This window comes from Adiantum capillus-veneris, chromosome 19 (genome assembly GCF_014529385.1).
Source record: "Adiantum capillus-veneris isolate H3 chromosome 19, ASM1452938v2, whole genome shotgun sequence".
Classification (NCBI taxonomy): Eukaryota; Viridiplantae; Streptophyta; class Polypodiopsida; order Polypodiales; family Pteridaceae; genus Adiantum; species Adiantum capillus-veneris.
The window spans coordinates 142,919,877-142,930,027 of record NC_140949.1 but is presented as its reverse complement, the minus strand read 5'-3'; positions in this window follow the sequence as shown (position 1 = coordinate 142,930,027).

Sequence of the window (10,151 nt, the reverse complement as noted above, 5' to 3'; positions counted from 1 at the left end):
TTAGCAAAGGTAGTTAGCGTTAATTGGGTGTAATTTGCTGTGTTAGTTGCAAAGAGGTTAGACAGAGCTCGCAGGAGCTATTGCGTGTGCGTGGGAGCTTGGAGTCCACGCGGCTACATTATCCTCAAAAAAAAAATAAAAAAAAAAATAATAAAACACTCGAGATACTTGGGACTAAAAAGAAAATTCAAAAAAAAAAAACTTATTTTAAAAGGAAGGGATCGGGATCTTTTCCCAAGCCCAAGCCCAAGCCCAAGCCCAGGCCCAGGCCCAGGCCTCAGTCCTCAGTCTTATGATATACTATACACACCACTTTATATATAAAGACTAGGACCTCAAGTGAAGGGAGGGCATGTGGGACAAGTTCCTCAAGTCCTCCACCATCCCCTTCACACTCTGCCTTTGGACTTACTAAATCTAGCCCTCTCCCCACCTAGGAAAAGATTAGTTTTAGGATTTCGAGGACTATACGTAACCAAATCGGGGGTTGTAAAGCACGGCACGTCTCCCTAGTCAAGACGCTCGTTTTGAGCTATTACACACCATATTTCGTGGCTTGGTTAAAAAAAGGGACCAAAAATAATAATAAAAATTGGGTTGTAAACACCTAAAAAACTAGGTGAGCAGCCTTCACAGGTAGTTACCAACACCTCTAGAGTGTTGAGGTCACATGCACCTACGCTCTGGTCGTGTGCTATAGGACGAGCACATCAAGAGTGTCTCCTTTACGCGGGCACTCATTATTCCTCTACCTTTAGGCTCTAGGCCCTTAGCGGGAACCCAAGTTAGTACCACTCAGGATCCACATATTGCGTCTAGTGACTCTTTCTCTGACTATGACGCCATGCAGGTTATCCAATGCCTAATCCCGATAGATCAAACCAAGGTATGCATGCCATGGGCCCACGGTTTGGGGTGAGCGTGCTTAGCCGCTTGAAGGAAACCTTTAGTAGAGCCACTCGCTTCGAACATGGAGCTAACGATGTAAATGAGCGGTGTGGGGAAGTAATTCGTCATTCATGACAAACGTAGACCCCATCCTCCTAGAGAATGTGCACGTGAATACTCCACTCACTGCAGCCGCTGACTCTTTAGAGTTATTTCCCTCCAAGGTTATATTACTTGATGGTAGAATCCTGGCCGAAGTACAAGAGGTTGAGCAGTATATCATCACGGCTAGGGAAAAGGGAATCAAGATCTTACGTAGGGTAGAGCCAAGGAGAGACTTAAAAGCGAAAGCCCCTATGTCAAAATCCATTCCAGGCAAGCAATCGAGTGCTTCTGAATTAGCGACCACTAACGTTCAACCCATGGAGAGCCACATTGCATCTAGTTCAAAGGACACCCCTAGCACCTCAATCCTAGATGGAGCGTTCCTAAATGAGAACTGGGAGTAAGAACTACAAACAAAAACTCTAACCGACCTATACACAGGTCACACCTATCACATGGGTTGGTTAGATGTCCTACAATCCACAACAGGTGCTACTAGTGTAGAGGATCAACAAAAAAGAGTTTGTGAGGTCATCCATAGGGTTATTGATCTAGAGAGACAGAACAAGGGGATCCGCATGCCTTCAACGGGTCTCATGAGATTCTTGGATACAAGGAAGGCTAAACAACCAATCTTATCACAAATGGAGACTCCCTCGATAAGTTTGATGGATCCTCCATATGTTGTTTTTCCAGGGGTCTCAGTGCAATATGAGCCCACAAGTGATAGCTTTACCTTTTCAAGTCTAGCTCATCTTTGGCTTGATGACACAATGGCTACCATGCCTACCCCAATGATAGGCATGCCAAGAAACACGCCATGGACCTCTTTTGTTAGTAAAGCACCACTACATGGTAGCTCAATGCTACATGGTACCAATCATATACACCTATGGGTCCTCGTACTCATGTAGCTCCTACCCCTCCGATTGTTTCAACAACCTATGCTCCACAACCACAACATCCAAGCTCTTAATTCAATGGGACCATACCGGCGTGCATTAGCATGTCACATCCAACGTCTGCTATGCCTAGGGCCACACATATGAACTTTGGGCCACCACGTAGCACAATACCGTACCAAACTTGGAACCCAAGGGCTTCTTATACGCCAAGCCCAATGCCAATACCTACTCCACATGTAGTCTCTGGAGCGCCTTCACCCACGGTGCCTACTCACTTAGGTGACTTGGTAACATTTGCTCAAGCTATCGGTCGTGTTGGAATTAGGGTTGTAGAGAAATGCACACAGCTTGGAGAAGATGAAGGAAGCTCAAGGCATACAACTGAGAGTGTGTTACTTAGTGTGACAGCCCTAGAGCGATGGGCGTATATACAATGCACGGGGGAAAAAACCTCCTAAAGAGGGGAAAAATGCCCCGACAGTCATACACATCACTACCACATGTATATGATCGTAGAAAATCCCCCCTGGAGTGATGCGGTGAACGAGAGCTGGCACATGAGTAAAGGGAAGGGCCATGCTCTGAGGACATGATCAGTCCACAAAGGGGAGTAAGCCCAAAGCTTTGCGGAAAGCTTCTAGCTTCTCACGAGACAATGTCTTTGTGAAAAGATCTACAAGGTTGTCTTGTGTTGGCACATAAGCCATGCTGATCTCTCCAGCTGAGAGCCTCTCCCTGACATAGAGGTAATGCACCTCAATGTGCTTTGGGCGAGCATGAAAAACTGGGTTCCTCGCAACTGCCAATGTGCTCTGACTGTCAGTGTCAATTGTGTTGGAAGTGTCCTGTCCAACACCCAAATCAGCCCCATAACGCGTCTGAGCCATACACACTCAACCGTAGCTGCGAAGACTGCCCTGTACTCAACCTCACAACTAGAAGTGGCCACAATAGGTTTCTTCTTGCTCAACCATGATATACATGAACTGCCAAGCATGAACCAAAAACCACTTGTGGACAGTTGCGTGTCAAAACAACCAACCCAATCTGAGTCCGAAAAAGCATGTACCTTGGAGAAGACAAAGGAAGCTCAAGGCACACAACTGAGAGTGTGTTACTTAGTGTGCAATGGACAGATAGATAGCACTAAAGCGATGGGCATATATACAATGCACGGGGGAAAAACCTCGTAAAGAGGAAAAAAATACCCCGACGGTCCTAGTGTGTTCACACACATCACTACCACATGTATATGGTGGTAACAAATCCCCCCTGGAGTGATGCGGTGAACAAGTGCTCGCACATGAGTAAAGGGAAGTGCCATGCTCTGAGGACATGATCAGTCCACAAAGGGGAGTAAGTCCAAAGCTTTGTGGAAAGCTTCGAGCTTCTCATGAGACAATGCCTTTGTGAAAAGATCTGCAAGGTTGTCCTGTATTGGCACATAAGCCAAGCTGATCTCTCTAGTTGAGAGCCTCTCCCTGACATAGTGGTAATGCACCTCAATGTGCTTTGTGTGAGCATGAAAAACTGGGTTCCTCGCAACTGCCAATGCACTCTGACTGTCAGTGTAGATAGTGTTGTCAGTGTCCTGTCCAACACCCAAATCAGCCATAAGGCGTCTGAGCCATACACACTCAATCGTAGCCGTGAAGACTTCCCTATACTCAGTCTCACAACTAGAAGTGGCCACAATAGGTTGCTTCTAGCTCAACCATGATATACATGAACTGCCAAGCATGAACCAAAAACCACTTGTAGACACTCGTGTGTCAAAAAAACTAGCCCAATCTGAGTCCGAAAAAGCATGTAAGTCTGGCGTCAATGATCCCCCTGTGGGATAAAACAAGCCAAGATGTAAAGTGACACTAAGGCAAAAATCCTCTTAACATCCTGCCAATGCTTAGACCCTGGGCTATGCATAAATCTGCTGACCTGTGAGACTACAAACTGAATATCCGGCCTCGTGTTGCATACATAAATGAGGCATCCAACAAAAGTTTGGTAAAGAGTGACATTTGTAGGATCACCATCATCATGAAGATTCAATTTCAAACCTATTTCCATGGGAGTGGCAATAGGTTTGCAATCCTCAAGTCCAAACTTACATAGCAATGTCTCTATGTAACTTTTCTGACACAAGGCAATACCACCATCACACCGCTTAAATTGGATACCCAAGTAATGATGCAATAGCCTCAAATCTTTTATCTTGAAAGTAGCATTCAAATCAGCCTTAAATTGAGCAATATGTCTCTTATTTGGTCCAGTGATCTGTAAATCATCAACATGAAGAACCACAATGAGAAGTACATCACCCTCACGCTTTACATACAATGTGCTTTGTGTTGGACTGTTATGAAAGCCTTGTTTGACCAAATGAGTGTCAGCTTTCTCATACCAAGCAAGAGGAGATTGCTTCAACCCATACAAAGCCTTCTTACGTATGCACACTTTTTCCTCTTGTCCTTTCTTCACAAAACTGCGAGGCTGTGTTGCATAAACTTCCTCAAATATGTCACCATTCAAGAAAGCAGTAACAATGTCTGATTGATGTACATCTCCCACCAAAATGAGCTACCAATGCACATAGAAAATGCACAGTAGTCATACGACAAGTGGGAGCAAAAGTCTCTTCATAATCTATGTCTTTTTGCTGTGCATAACCCTTCGCAACAAGTCGAGCCTTATGGCGATCGATCTCACCATCCGGCTTGCATTGCAACTTGTAAACCCACTTCGTACCAATAGCCTTTTTGCCAGGAGGCAAATCACATAAAGTCCATGTGTCCTTTTCTATAAGTGCATCATATTATGATTGCATGGCAGCCATCCAATTTTCTGAATTATGTGCTTCATCAAAAGATAGAGGTTCCTCAACGTCATGTAAGTTAGACATAGCCAAAGCATAACAATTTGATACATAAGATGCATGGCGAGAGCGTGAATGAGTACGACTAGACAAAGGTGTATCCAGTTTACTGTCACGCAATGTATGCACTAGCCATTTTGGCATACCTCTAGCCTGCTTATTTTCATCCCTTTCCTCATCAAGTACATTATGCACATCTACATCAGTAATAGGCTGATATGTAACATTTTCAAAAACCCCCATAGGCTGTACATTTGCCTCATTGGAATTTACATTCGTATTTCCACCATTAAAAAGAGGCAACAAAGTGTCATAAATGTCTTCTGAGCTTCCATTACTGTCTCTAGTACATGACAGCAAGGGCTGAACAGACTCTTCCACAAACACTACATCCCGTGAAACCTGAATACACTTTGTTTGCGGATGATACAACCTGTAACCTTTGCTTTCAGTACTATAACCAACAAAAATACATTTGATAGCCTTATCATCCAATTGTTGCGTTGTGTTTGTGGCACCAAAGCATATGCCAAACAGCCAAAAACACGCATGTGCTCAATAGAAGGCTTTCTATCATGCCATGCTTCATATGGAGTAATAGACTGCAAAGCTTTTGTAGGACACCTGTTTAGTACATAAGTGGCACACATGATGGCCTCAAGCCAAAAAGAGCGCGGCAAAGCTTGACTTTTGACCATATGTTGTGCCATTTCCGTAAGTGACCTATTTTTCCTCTTAGCAACACCATTTTGTTGAGGTGTATACGGCATTTTACATTGGTGTTTTATCCCATCACTAGCCAAAAATGCATTAAATTTATGAGACATATACTCCCCCCCTCGATCAGAACGGAGGGTGCCCATAGTACATTTGGAAACATTTTCAGCCATAGCCAGAAATTGTTTCAAGCACATAAAAACTTTGGAGTTTGCTTTAAGCGGAAATACCCATGCATGCCTGGAGTAATCATCAATGAAAGTCACGAAGTAAAGGTAATTGCCCAAGGATGGAGTTTGCATGGGCCCACAAACATCACTATGCACAAGCTGCAACCTGCATGTGGCCCTAACTGAACCATCCTTTGAAAACTTTGAACGTTGCATCTTACCCAAAATACAGCCTTCACAAACATGTTTGATAGGTGCTTCAAGAGGCGGCAAAGAAGCAACCATATCAAATTTCTGCAAACGCAACAAACTGGAAAAATTCAGATGACCAAAACGTGCATGCCAAAGTTTTGCATCTCAAATAGCCCTTGAATCTGCAATTGCATTTGCAAACTTTTGTCCACACTTGTCATACAAAGTGAGCTTATACAGCCCACGACACAAAACCCTAGATGCAACAATTTCATCACCAAAATTGAGATCATGAACTATATACCTATCATTGTTAACCCTCACGGCTCACGGACACCCCATCACCTACGACGGACATGTATTATGTATTTGGTAGAGTCAGGTACCGGGCTTGTCGGACCAATAGAAAAAGGGTAAGAGTGATCGCCGATGAGAGGCGCACTCTAACTGGGACATTCAAGGGATTAGTTGGCTAAGCATGGGCGCCCAAGTGTGAATGGGGTGTGCTCGTATAAAAGCCAACTAAACCTAAAATTCACTCATTCTCTCATTTGTGCAATAGAAGAGTGCTCTTGCTCCATCTCCATCCCCATCTTCTTCTTCTTCACCTCCTCGCGTGTGTGTGTGTGTGTATGTGTGAGAGAGAGAGAGGGAGAGTGTGTGTGCGATCGAGCATTACGAAGGCACGACGGCGGCGAAGCGGTTGAGCGCGGCACGACTGCAGCTTCTTCTTCATCGCGGCGAGGAATCCTCCACGGCAGGAGCATAGAGCGGTGAGTGACACACCATTGCCCTCTTTTGAGCTTGCTAGATTAGTCTTGTTGTGTGCTTGGAGCCATTTGTGGCTCGCACACGGTGTATCGGCAAGTCCCTTGCTTCGACAGTGCGGCAAGGAGCGCACATTTTTGGTGCCGCTACCGGGGAAACGCCCTGCACTAAGCCCAAGAGGCACTTTGTGCTTCTCCTATGAGTTGTTTGTAGTAGGAAAGAAGAGGAAGAGGAAGAGGAATGAGTTGTTTTTCTGGAAGTTGTTAATTTCTGTGTTGTCTGCAAGTTCTGTGATTTCTGCATAATGTTGTGTTTTCTGTTTGCACACAGTCTTTGCACAATTAGTAGTCGTTAGCTTGTTTGCAGTGAATGAATAATTAGGAAGGCAGTTAGCAATTTCTGCTTGCACACAATCTGCACACAGTTTCTGTCAAGGTTTGCCTGCACACAGTTTTTGCATAGTAAGGTAGTGAGAAAGGAAGTAGGTGGACAGTTAGCACACTGTCAGGAGGCAGTTAACAGATTAGTTAGTGGTTAGCAGCACTGTTAGTAAGTAGATAAGGTAGTGAGCTGTCTGTGAGCTGTGAGCTGTTGACTGGGAGGTTAGGTAGGTGAGAGTGTGTGTGGCCAAGAAAGGGTCACCAAATCCGCGCGCGGTCGTCGCCCAAAAAAAATAAAAAATAAAATAAAATAAAAAAACCGAAAATATTTAAGCGTGAGTGACTGGGGGGCTACACTAAAATTTTGATCGGGATCATTTGCCCAAGCCCAAGCCCAAGCCCAAGCCCAAGCCCAGGCCCAGGCCTCAGTCCTCAGTCTTATGATATATACTAGACTCACTCTTATATATATACCCTACCCCCTCAAGAGGGAATGAGAGCATGTGGGGCAAGTCCTCCACTCTCCTCCCTTCTCTTCCCACTTGCACCCTTAGACTTTCTAATTCGGGCCTAGTTCCTTACTAGAAATTGACGGTTTTAGGGATTTCGAGGGCATAAAGTGACCAAACGGAGGGTTGTAAAGCACGGCACGTCCCTCTGACCGAGACGCTCGTTTTGAGCTATCATACGTTCTATTCTATAGCTGGGTCAGAAAAAAAGGACCAAAAAATCAAAAAATAAGAAAAGACTTGGGTTGCAAAACACCCAAAATTACTAGGTGAGCAGCCTTCACGGGCCCTCACTGACACTTCTAGGGGATCCATGTCATATGAACCTACGCTCTGGACGAGTGTTAGAGCACAAGCATATTGGTAGTGCCTCCATTTACGCGGGCACCCATTATTCCTCGACCCTAGGTTCTGGACCTTCGGCCGAGACTCAAGGTAGCGCGACCCAAGATCCTCATATCGCGTCTAGTGATTCTTCCTCTGACTACGAAGTCATGGAGGGGTATCCTACACCAAACCTTGATAGTTCAAGTCAAGACATGCATGCCATGGGCCCACGGCCCGGGTCCAGCGTGTTTAGCCGCTTAAAAGAGACCCTTAGTAGAGCTACTCGCTCTGACCATGCGGTTAATGAAATAAATGAAGGGAGTGGGGAAGTAAATTCGTCATTCATGCCTAAAATGGACCCTATGCTTCTTGAGAGTGTGCATGTGAATGTTCCATCCACTGCATCTCCTGATCCTTTAGGACTATCTCCCTCTGAGGTTTTACTACCCGATGGTAGGAGTCTTGTCGAAGTACAAGAGATCGAACGCTATATGCAAGCAACAAGGGAGAGGGAAATTGAGAACCTACGAAGGCTAGAACAAAGTCGATCCATGAAAGCAAAGTCTCGTATGACAACAATCATGCCAGCCGAGCAACCGAGTGCTCCCAAGGTAGCAGTCACGGAGGGGCAAGCTATGGGGAGCAATAATGCTTCCACTTCAAGGGAAACCTCCAGCACGCCGGGCCTAGATGGGATATTCCTAAACGAAAATTGGGAGTATGACCTACAAGCAGAAGCTTTAACTGATCGGTACACAGGACACACCTATCATGTGGGTTGGTTAGATGTTCTACAATCCACATCGGGTGCTACTAGCATAGATGAGCAACAACAGAAAGTCTGTGATGTCCTCCATAGGATTGTCGAGTTAGAAAGACAGAACACAGGGATCAACATGCCTTCAATAGGCCTAATGAGATTCTTGGATACGGGAAAGGCCAACCAACCAACCCTATCACAAATGGAGACTCCCTCAGTGAGCCCCATTGATCCTCCATATGTTGTTTCGCCAGGAGCCTCAGTACAATCTAAGCCCACAAGTGGCAGCTTTACCTTCCCAGATAAAGCTCATCTTTCTCTTAATGACACTACGGCTACCATGCATATCCCAGTGGTGAGCATGACAAGAAGTACACCATGGAGTTCATTTGTTAATACTGCGTCGATGCCTAGTAGCACAGTGCCCCCAACTATACCTACATGTATGTATCAATCATGTGCACCTGTCGTACCCCAGCCTCATGTAGCTCCTACACCTCCGATTATTCCAAGAGCTTACAATCCACAATGGAATTATCCAAGCTCTTATACAAGTGGAGCCATGCCATTTAATAATAACATGCCATATTAGGCACCCCCTATGCCTAGGGCCACGCCTGTAAACTTTGGACCACCGTCTGGTATACCACCATACGAAATATGGGACCCAAGAGCCGCTCGTATGCCAAGGCCAAGGCCAACTCCCATCTCACATGTGGTTCCAGGAGCACATACACCCATTATACCTGCTCAAATAGGAGATTTGGCAACATTTGCTCAAACTATCAATCGCTCTATTGCGGAAAACATGCGTAGTGCACCTGATAGAGAACCTAGGAGCAAGGCAGTTCAAGTAGCTAAGCTCACACAAAAATTCAGTGGAGACGGAGATGCTAGAAAGCATATGGAAGTCTTTGAACATGTGTGCGATTCCTTGGAAGAGCACAATGAGCTACATAAGTGTAAGGCTTTGAGTTTGACCCTAAGCGGAAAGGCTGGAGATTGGTATAGAACCTTAAGAGTAGAAGAGAAAACGATCTACTCTACTCTTAGGAGACTGTTCTTAAAAGAATACATATGAGAGGGAGTACTTTGGGGTGTAGCCTCTCAGCTCCAGAAATCCCAACGAGAAGAAGGTGAATCCGTGAGAGACTTCATTAGTCGCCTAAAGAATTTGAATTCTCGATGCAATCCAAACGAGCGATTCAACAACAACCAATTTCTCGATAGATTCATTAGGGGACTACAACATGAAAGTATCTATAATGGCCTAGTCATTAGAGGTATCACTACTTGGGAAGCAGTCACCATGAATGCAATCCAATTGGAGGATAATTTAATGATTGCAGGAGAAAGAGTGTCTGCTGAGCCGAAGTCTAGTAGCTCGCAAGCATCAGGGCATGAGCCAATGAAGATAAAGCCAATCGTGAAAGAGCAAACGATATCTGAGATGACTTTGGCAGATCTCACAAAGGCCATCCAAGAAAGCCTTAGGGGTAATCGTGCTCCACAAAACACTCATATGTATCCAAGAAGGGAGCAACAATGGTGCTCAATT